Genomic DNA, 10767 nt, shown 5'->3' on the forward strand with positions numbered 1-10767 from the left:
ATAAGGAAAACGGGTTAGTAGTTAGTCACCTATTACAATCAAACTTATAGTCACAGTAGATATGTTTTCAAGGTCAAACAGAGATATATTTTAAATAGACAGGTTGTCTTCAAGCACTTCAGAGATCTGCAGAATATGACATTTAAGATGTTTTAATAGCATAGTTTCTTTTTTTATGACAGTGAGGTATGTCTGCTCCTGGCAGCACCAATCTACTTCAGAGAAGATGATTGGCATTGAAGAAACTCCACAATGGACTTTACTTTCTTTGTGGCAAAAGTAAGCCATAGGGAAAGAAAATGCTCTTTCCTCAACTGCTGACAGTATGCTGTCAAAATTAGACAAGTAGGACAGAACAGAAAGTGATTGCTGAACTTTTCCAAGACAAGGTGGGACAGTCTTTCAAATATCCTGCTTCACAGAAAAGACTCTTGTATATTCTAGGCCTGTAGGCTGAAGAGGAATGTCCCAACATTGCACAGAAACCTTGGATGACTGTCCAGGCAGACAGTTGTTTCAGTAATTTCTCACATTTTTGGAAGTTATTTGCTTACATATCCTGATATCTCAGTTAATATTATTTTCTTCTTGGGTCTCTGAGGGAGTTGAAGACTAGATAATTATAGTTTTCCTTGTGTACCAGACTCAAAAAAGAAACTCATTAATGAGTTGTAAAGAGTATAATGTTGAGAGATAGCAAAAGATAGTTTTGGATGGTAATGCAAGTTAGGATAGAAAGTGAATTATGTACAAGACTTTGTACTCACCAAGATGGGATAGATAATGGAGTATTTTCTCTGAATTTGTCAAATGTAAATGGACTATATATTGCTGATGTATTTGTTGCCTGTATATTGTATAAAGTTATTGTAGTTATTGCATATTTTTTCTTATATTAGTTATAGCCTTCCTTTTTATTTTAGACACAAAGGGGAATTGCAGTGATATTTTGTTTGTGTTGTAACAAAAAAGCTTGTCTGAAGATCAGAGTGCAGAGCTAGCCACACTAGTTAGCCACAGAGGCCAGGCAGCGGTGGCACACACCTTCAATCCCAGCATGTGAGAGGCAAAGACAGCTGGATCTCTGTGAGGTCAAGGCCACCCTTGGCTACACAAAATTGATCCAGTTTAAAAGAGAAACTAAGTCAAATGATTGGTGGCTCACATCTTTAATCCCAGTAGTTGGGAGTCACATGACTATAATCCCAGCATTAAAGAGGTGGAGACAGGAAGGGATATGACTGTGTAGAGAGAGAAACATAAGGCAGGAGGAGACACCACCTCAGCGCATTCAGTATAAGGATTCATAGGGACAGGGTCACCCCTTTGGATGGAGGATTTTGTAGAGGTAAGAATTCTTTAGTGGTTGGCTTCTCTGATCTTTCAATTTTCAGCCCCTTAATATCTGTCTCTGGGTTTTTAATTATTAAGACCCATTAGAATTCATGCTACAGGTCTCTTTTATGGTACTTACTCAAGTGTGCTTTTCTTGGAAGGCTTGTCTAGATTTATCTTAATATAATTTTGAAATATTTTAAAAGGTCTATAAAAACGTGTGATACTTAGCTTGTTGTACATTTTATACTCTCAGCATTTGTGAAGCTATGATAACAGTATTGTGAATTCCAGAACAACCTGTGCTATGAAGTGAACACCTTGTCTCAAAACAAACAACCAAACAAGAAAACAAAAACAAACACTAGGCCTAATTTCCACGAATGTGGGGTTTCATCATATGGTTCTTTATTGACAAAATTAATAAAAAACAAACAAACAAACAAATGAAACAGAAACTCAATCAATAAAGAAAGCTCAGTGGTTAAAGGCACCTGCTGCAAACCGTAATGACCTAAGTTACATCTTCAGGCCCATATGGTAGAAGGAAAGAACCAGCCCCATAAGATGTCCTCTGACATCTACCTGTATCCCATGGCATGTATGTGTACTCACACACACAAAATAAATAATTAAATGTTAGACAAAAGCAGAAACATATTGCTTTAGCTTCAGATTCGAAAGTTTTCTCTTTTGTCACTTGAAACTAACATATGTTTATTTGGTTGGTTTATTTGTTCAGAGTATAAAAGTTACAGCACCAAGAGTTAGCTAGTTATAGCATGTTGATACCCAAGATGACCTTAGACAGTATTTAATATTGAATGTATTCCTTCATTTAACTGGTAGAAGAAAAGCCCACATCATCAATGAAATTATCTTAATAGACGTCCCACAGTAGTTAAGACTGGATCAAGACCCAGATTTCCTGGCTTTGGTGAGGATTCTCACTCCGCATCTCATATTCTCTCATGACTCGAAACAGTGCTTATCTCGTCACAGATATGATTCCAGGCAATAGATGGTTCAAGTCAAACCCCGTGTCTTCCAAGTTAGATGAAAAAGAAGTAAGTGCGTAGAGAAACAATGGCAGCAGCAAGCAGCTGTTGAAGGTATTTGTTTGAGTCATGCTTCAGAATGTCTGTCAAGCAAAAGAAGAACACATGATACCACTGGGCTGCCACATCCACCTTCTCTCATGCTTAGGGATTATTTGTTCCTTCGTTGCCAAATTCCATTCCTACTGCCCAGCTCCCGGCACCCTTGATCATATCAAACTCATGGAAAGCTATTTCTGTCCATAGCTTGCACATAGAAACAAAAAAAAATCAAACAGCAAAGACACAACATTATCTTTTGATTTTTTTTGAAATTTTGATGTGAAATATATCTATGTCATATATATTTTGATATTATACATTATATTTTAATTTTGCTCTTATTCTTCTAATTTCTTTGAAGATTTTAAATATAAAACCAAGACAAATAATAATGGTCACATACCATGACTGAATTAAAGGGACACTGAACATTCCACCATATTTGCTCAGTGGATTTTTTAAAGCTATGACATTACAGATATCTGGCAAAGTTTCATGTTGTTACTCATTCCTCCCATTTTCTTTTCCCCCGCCCCTACCCTCTCTAGAAGTCACCCCCATTAGTAACTGAGTATAGTGACTTAAAATTTAAGTTGATTATCTAATCTACTAAGCCATATGAAGTACTGTTTTGTGGATTTGAAATGACATCTTAATAGTGTATGCTGTCTGATGTGGTATGTCTTTTTGTATATGTGTTGCTTTTATTGGCTAATGAATAAAGCTCTTTCAACCAATGGTTTAGCAGGCAGGAAATCTGAACAGAGATACATAGAGGGAGTAGGTGGAGTCAAGGAGACGCCATGTAACTGATGAAGGAGAAAAATAGCAGAACATTACTGGCAAGCCACAGCCTCGTGGTGATACATAGATTAATAGAAATGGATGAATTTAATTTCTTAAAGCAACTTGGGGGGAAAGTGTTTGTTTTATCTTACAGTTTGTAGTTCATTTTCCGGGAAGTCAGGGCAGGAACTCAAGGCCGGAACTCAAGGCCGGAACCTGGAGGCAGGGACTGGTGCAGATGCCATGAAGGGACACTGCTTACTGGATTGCTCCTCATGGCTCTCTCAGCCTACTTTCTCATACTACCCAGGACCACTTACGATGGGATGGCGCCGCCCATAGTGAGCCAGGTTTTCCCACATCAATCACTAATTCAGAAAATGGCCCACAGGCTTACTTACCTACAGGCCAATCTTTTTTTCCTATTATTTTATTTATTTTTATTTTTGGGCATTTTTATTTTATATTTTGGTTTTTCGAGACAGGGTTTCTCTGCAGCTTTAGAGCCTGTCCTGGAGCTAGCTCTTGTAGACTAGGCTGGTCTCGAACTCACAGAGATCCGCCTGCCTCTGCCTCCCGAGTGCTGGGATTAAAGGCGTGCGCCACCACCCCGGCTTTTATTTTATTTTTTTAAAAAGAAAACAAACTCTTTTTTTCATTTTACATACCAATCCTAGTTCCCACTCCCTCTCCTCCTCCAATGCCCTCCACCTACCACTCCCTACATCCCCTCCTCAGAGAGGGTAAGGCATATTGCTTTGTGGAAGGTTTAAGGCCCTCCCTACTATATGTAGGCCCAGCAAGGTATCCATATAAAGAGAACGGGTTCCCAAAAGCCAGCACAAGTAGTATAGATAAATCCTGGTGCCACTGCAAGTGGCCTTGCAGTCTGCCCCAAACATTCCACTGTCACCCACATTCAGAGGGTCTAGTTTGGTCCTATGCTGGTTCCTTCCCTGTTCGGCTGGAGTTTGTGAGCTACCATTAGCTCAGGCAAACTGTTTCAGTGGGTGAACCCATCATGGTTTTGACCTCCTTGCTCATATTCTCATTCCTTCCACTCTTCAACTGGACTTTGGGGAGCTCAGCCCAGTGCTCTGCTGTGGGTCTCTGCCTACAGTCAATCTTCTGGAGGTGTTTTCTCAGTTGTGGTTTCCTCAGATACATCTAGGTTTGATTCAAGTGACAAATGACTAGCCAGCCCACATGCTGTCTACAGGCCTCTGCACCTTGCCTTTGTATTTATGGGTGTTTTGTTTTGTATTGTTTTATTTTGAGACAGTTTTATCTGTGTATCCCTGGCTGTCCTAGAACTCACTCTGTAGAACAGGATAGCCTTGAACTCAGAGATCCTCCTGCTTCTGCTGCCCCAGTGCTGGGATTAAAGGCAAGCACACCATACTCAGCTTGTGTTTCTATTTTAATGTTGAAACAAGCTCTGCATATTGACTTAGGTATTGCAGTATAGTTTATCTATATTTCCATTTCCATTACATTGTTTTTTTATATGAAAATCCCAGCATAGCAGCATGGGGTATTTGTTATATTGTGAACATGTTTTAGTGGTCTTTTATACAAATTTAATCTAAGCCATGGTACTAAATTTTCAAGTTTTCTACATCTTCTTTGAGACTAATAGCATCAAAATTCTTTCTTTTAATAAATGGTTTCATTTTTTAAAAAATAGGTAGTAATTTGAATGTCATTGCCACCCCCATAAGCTCATAGGGAATGACCATTATTTGGAGGTATGATTTTGTTGGAGTAGTTGTGGCCTTGTTTGGAGGAAGTATGTCACTGTGGGGGTGGGCTTTGAGGCCTCATATATGCTCAAGCCACACCCAGTATCTCAGACCACTTCCTATTGCCTGCAGATCAAGATGTAAGAACTCTCAGCTCCTTCTCCAGTACCATGTGTGACTGCATGCTGCCTTTCTTCCTGCCATGATGATCATTGCCTAACCTCTGAACTCTAAGCCAGCCACCCTAATTAAATATTTTTTCTTTATAAGAGTTGCCATGATCATGGTGTCTCTTCACGCAATAGAAACCCTAAGGAAGACAATTTTTTGTTTTCTTTTTATTTTGTGTGTATATTTGTGTGTTGCATGATGCATGCAGGATCTTGTAGAAGATGCCATCAGATCTCCTGGAACAGCAGTTATAGACAGTTGTGTAAGTTGCCACGTGGGTTCTAGGAACTGAATCCTGGTCCTCTGGAAGAGCAACCACTATTCTCACCCCCCTGAGTTATCTCTCCTGCCTTACATCAGAATTATTAATCTTTAATATGTTAGGTACGAAGGTAGTTCATTGCAGTTTGTGTGTGTATGTAACATGCACATGTATGTATGTATTATGTATATATGCTGAGGTCAGAGACCAATGTCGAGTGTATTCCTCAACTATTCTTCACTTTATATATTTTAAATCCTTTTTCTTTTCTTTCTTTGTTTGTTTTTTGTTTTGTTTTATTTTTCAAGACAGGGTTTCTTTGTGTACCTTGGCTGTCCTAAAACTAGCTCCGTAGAGCAGGCTGGCCTTGACTCACAGAGATCCACCTGCCTCCCAAGTACTAGTATCAAAGGCACATGTGAACTAGTTTTAGTTTTAACCTGCCCACCACTGCCCAGGTTAGTTTTGAGTCTTTTATGAATGATTTTAAAACTGCTTTTATTTTATGTATGTATGTTGTGTGAGTGTGTGCCACAAATGTGTGGATCTCAGCAGAGGTCAAAAAAGGGCATCAGATCCCTGAAGTTGGAGTTATAGGTGGTTGTGAGCAACCTGACATGGAAGCTGGGAACTGAGTCTTTGGTCCTCTGGAAAAGCAATAATCTCTCTAACAACTGAGCCATCCTTTCAACAAAGTTCTTTCATTCTCTTGTAGTCCTTCTCCCATGCCCTTCCCAAGCTGGATCTATGTGGAAAAGTCTCCAAACATGTTTTCTGGTCATCTGCCTCTAGGAGAATGTCCATCTTCAGAGAACATTGAGTCCACAGTCAGAGCTCTTGCTCCTGATGGGCTAACAACATTGGCATCAAAACTAATCACCAAGACCCTAGGGCAGATAAAGCTTGGGATTAGAGACCTGGAGAATAAGAGGGACAGGGCTGGAGAGATGGCTCAGTGGTTAAGAGCACTGCCTGCTCTACCAAAGGTCCTGAGTTCAATTCCCATGTAACCACATGGTGTCCTCACATCCATCTGTAATGAGACTCTGGCGCCCTCTTCTGGCGGGCGGGCATACATGGAGGAAGAATGTTGTATACATAATAAATAAATAAATTTTTTAAAAAATACTTAAAAAAAGAATAAAGAGAGACTTAGATGACACATGCTGATGATTGATGTGTACAGGTGCCTTTGGGCAATAGCAAAGTTAGTATTGGCTACTTTGAATGAATCTTTGACTATTATTTTATTATCGTAATAAGCTTTGAACTTAGTTCTCTTTAAGTTCAGTTGAAATTATGATTTAAGTTTGTTTCATTATTTTAATTATAAACGCAATGCATTTTAACAATAACTTTCTAGACAGGTTTTGAACCATCTGATCAAATCTTAACAGAGTCAATTCCGAGTAATCACACACACACACACACACACACACACACATACACACACACACACACACGTTGTTTATATTTGAGGCACTGTTTCATTTAGCCCAAGCTGATTTCTAACTTGCTATGTAGGTGACCATGACCTTAACTTTCTGGTTCACTTCCTGAGTAGAGTGTTTACAGGCATGATTGATGTAAGTTTTTATATATACAAAGGAAGCAATCTTTCAGCTTTACTTTACTCTCCTTGCTGACTTAACTATATTTTTACAAACATTTTGTCCTGACTTTATAGATAATACACTTGATTTTCTTTTATTAATATAAGCTCACCTCTCTGCTCCAGTAGGAATAAGAAGAGATCATTTATTCTGAACCCAAACATGGGGAACATGGATTTGCTTCCATGAGTGACATTGCTGCCCTGTGGAAGGGCTATACAGATGCTTATAGTCCAGGGCAGTCACAGGTAAGAACAAAACAATGTGTTGGTGGGGACAATCAGGTAGGCGGGTTCCAGAAAGGCTGGAAATCCCTGGATGAATATGTGAAAAAATGTGCTAATAAAAATGATCAATGGCTTTATAGAGTATACAACAAAGTAAGTGAACTCAATCCAGGACTCGGAGAGGAGAAGTCAGTGTACATCCCTAGGACATAAGCACAACAGATGCCAAGATGAAAGTACCATTAAGGCCTCAAAACCCAGCATGTAGGCAGCAGTGCCTGCCAAAATAAGCCGCAAAGACCCGATCCATCAAAGTTGGCAAGTGCACTCCTTTGCATCCTCATGTATGCTAATCCACAGGTGTCCACCTACAATGGAGATGAGAGCAGGGCCCTCCAGATTGAGATCTAGATTCCTGGGCTTCCCTGTGCATGGTGAGCTGACCCCATTCTCATTCCACCTTTGATGGGACAGCCACTGTGGGCTTCGCTGCAGTTGGAGCTTCAGTCTAATTATGGGTAACAAAAACTTTAAAGACTCAATATTTAGGTAACCTTGGGCTGTCTAAAAATTCTGCTTCTGATCTGGAGCCTATTAGATTCCATAGCCGAGGCTGTTCTTCAGAATCGAAGAGTGAAACCGTTTTATGAGACAAGGGTGTCTCTGAATGGCACTGGAAAAAATTGTTGCTTCTATGCCAATCAGTCAGGAATGATTAATATTTTAGCCATGATCAGAAATAACCTTAAACAAGCAAACAACAATAAAACCAAAACAAAAAAGAAAAAAAGAGGAGACATCAGGAATCTATCAACTGGCACTGATGTTCTCCTGGTCCCCCTGATTAGCTACTCTTCTTGTGGCCATGGCTAGGGGTTACTATCATATTTGTATTTTTTGGTTAGGTTAGGATTCCCACATACAACCTCCTTTGCTCCTGTATCTCACTATGACCCTGCTAGCTTTGCTGCCTACTTAGCTGTGTAAAACTGAGTAAATTACGTAAATTACTAGAGCTAAGGGGACACTATTACCTCCTGCCCCCAGGGAAGCCCGCGATCTGACTTATGCCCACAGAACCAGCAGGGAATGTAACAGGCCCCAGACCTTAGTAGGCCCCCAACCTTAGCACAACTGATGGCATGATCAGACCTTGGAACTTAGCACCTAGACAGCAGCACCTGCCTAAACAAGGACAAAGACAGTCCTTAGTTCTGGGGGAAATCCCTTACTGTACTCACCTTCCCTGTTTAGCTTCTGCAGTCCTGCTTCTGGCTAACTGTTCTCGCTAACTGGGCTGCGTTAACTCAGTATGCGGTTTTTGTGCCTGAAACTCATCCCACGAAAGGCTCAGAACTGCACTTGGGTCGCAAAACACCTGGTGTGGTCACTGGTAGGGTAATGAAGACTTTCTAATGGCTTGAACCCGCATCCATGTGGGCTTCTCTGGTGAATACCCCACAACCTCAGCAGCGTAGAAGGAAAGTTCATCTAGGGCTTGCTATATGGGGAAAGAGAGGGGACCAGCAAGAGGATGGCTGAGGTGGGGTGCAGGAGAGTGAAGACAATGGAAAAAAACATAATTGCATATGTGTACGAAAATTCCATGCTGAAACCCATTACCTGTCTGCTAACCTAAAACACTAATTTTTAAAGGTGAGAAGAATACCTATAAAACCTTAATACAATATAATAACGGGGAAAGGACATAAAGCAGGGGATGGGGAGATATTGAGGATGCTTTGGGGGGAGTGGGAGGGGATAATTGATAATGGATGGATGTGAACAAGATGTAGTGTTGGAATTGTTAAAGAATTGATAAAAGATAGTCTATTATTGCAATGCCAAAAACCAAAGGCTGCGGATAATGACACCCACCTTCAGTTCCAGTACTCAGGAGGCAGAGGATCTCTGAGTTTGAGGTCATCTGGTCTACATTGTGAGTTCTAGGGACAGGCTGAGCAGCACCATGAGATGCTATCTGAAATACACAAACAGAAACCCCATTCCATTCAAACACAATTTCAGGTTAGTCCCCCACACCCATTTCCTAAATAAACTTAATGGGAACCAAATATGAATTAACTATAAACACAGAATACATTTCCAAATAAAAATATTACTATAGATTGAGGACATACTATAATATTTTTATTTTGTGTAAGGTTGGGATTCCTACATATAAAAATAGAAAGGCTTTCACAGTTCCTGAAAGGTTTGGAAAGGAGACCGGCTTGATTTAAACAGAACACAGGTCCCTTTTGTACCGAGTCAGGGTTTCCTGCATCATGAGCTTCCCTTCTTCTCCCTTACATCATGTCTGAGTCATTCTGGGGGATTAGTGATGTCCATAGGATTTAGACTCATACCTAGGGCTGTAGAAAATCCATCACATTCAGAATGTGCTGTCTCTCTGCTGCTGGAGTCACCAGAACCTGGGCCTTTGGACCCCACCACCATTCCCCCCTTGGAGCTCCTGCAGAGTTCATTACACTCTCATGTTGGAAATCAGCCCCAGCAGGAGGAGAAGTACGTGGGTCTGATACGCTGTTCTGCTGGGGACAGGGCTCCAAGCAGATGGGCGAGGAATTACTTTTAGACTGGGGCTTAGAGATCTGTGAAAAATGACCCCCGTGAGGAGCAGAGCAAAGCAGCAGCAAATGACAGCTCAACCCCGCCCCACCCTCTTCGTAAGTTTCTCTTGGGCTAGCTCTGCTCTAATGCACGTCCTGCATGAGGTTCAAAGGTCAAGTTTAGAGATGGAGAAAAGTTTAGTTTCCTGGAGCTTAGATGCGAGCTTCCTTGTGTCCCGAGAAGAAGAGTTCTCCCTTCCACACAAATCTAGTTCCCAGAAGCAGGTCCACTTTAGGTCATTTTCACAATCCACATCTGTAAGGCACCTCTCAGGGGGCGTTGCAGTTCAGCTGCCTCGCTTTGAGAAACTAGAGCTGAGTTCAGGCTCACCTTTCCCAGTGACACAGGCCCCTTGACGTCCTGTCTGCCCGTTTTCGTGGGCAGGAGTTGGTCTCAAGTTCTCATCCCACCGGAACCTCTCTCAAAACCTTCTAAGGTGAGAAATAACAAGATCCACAGCAACAACAACAACAAAAATGTTTATTTTCCCCAAGGCTCACCTCTTCCGCCTGTATGCCTAACCTGAGCTCCTGGCAGGAGAGAAGGGGTCCATATTGTCCTCAGCGTTTCTGAGAGGCCAAGGAAGTTCAGTCCCAGCCGCCCGCCCGGATGTTTTTTCTGGTGCCCCTGACCAAGGATAGAATGTGCAGGTGCACTTGGCACCAGGCGACTCGGGAAAAATAAATATAAATCAAGCCGAGAGACAGGGAACTAGGAATCAATCCTTGGAGGAGAATGTGATGGTAAATTCAAGTCTTTGCCTCGTCAGTATTTTTGACAGGGACAACACCAGGAAGTCAATCCGCTTTGCCTTCCCCCTTCATTTCTGGCAACTTTGCCTTGACTCCTTTTTTCTCTTTTCAAAAATAACCCAGCACTTTCTCCCAATCATTGAGT

General features: G+C 41.2%; 1 long non-coding RNA gene across 1 annotated transcript; it reads right to left on the reverse strand.

Annotated features, from left to right (window-relative positions):
• Positions 1-1866: 1866 nt before the first annotated feature.
• On the reverse strand, positions 1867-10495 carry LOC119813629. Its single transcript, XR_005285203.1, has 4 exons — positions 10393-10495; positions 10201-10298; positions 9115-9217; positions 1867-2476 (listed from the first exon to the last, which is right to left on the reverse strand). It is a non-coding gene; the product is annotated as an uncharacterized LOC119813629 (long non-coding RNA).
• Positions 10496-10767: the final 272 nt, after the last annotated feature.

The sequence above is a fragment of the Arvicola amphibius genome, chromosome 4 (genome assembly GCF_903992535.2).
Source record: "Arvicola amphibius chromosome 4, mArvAmp1.2, whole genome shotgun sequence".
In the NCBI taxonomy this organism is placed as follows: Eukaryota; Metazoa; Chordata; class Mammalia; order Rodentia; family Cricetidae; genus Arvicola; species Arvicola amphibius.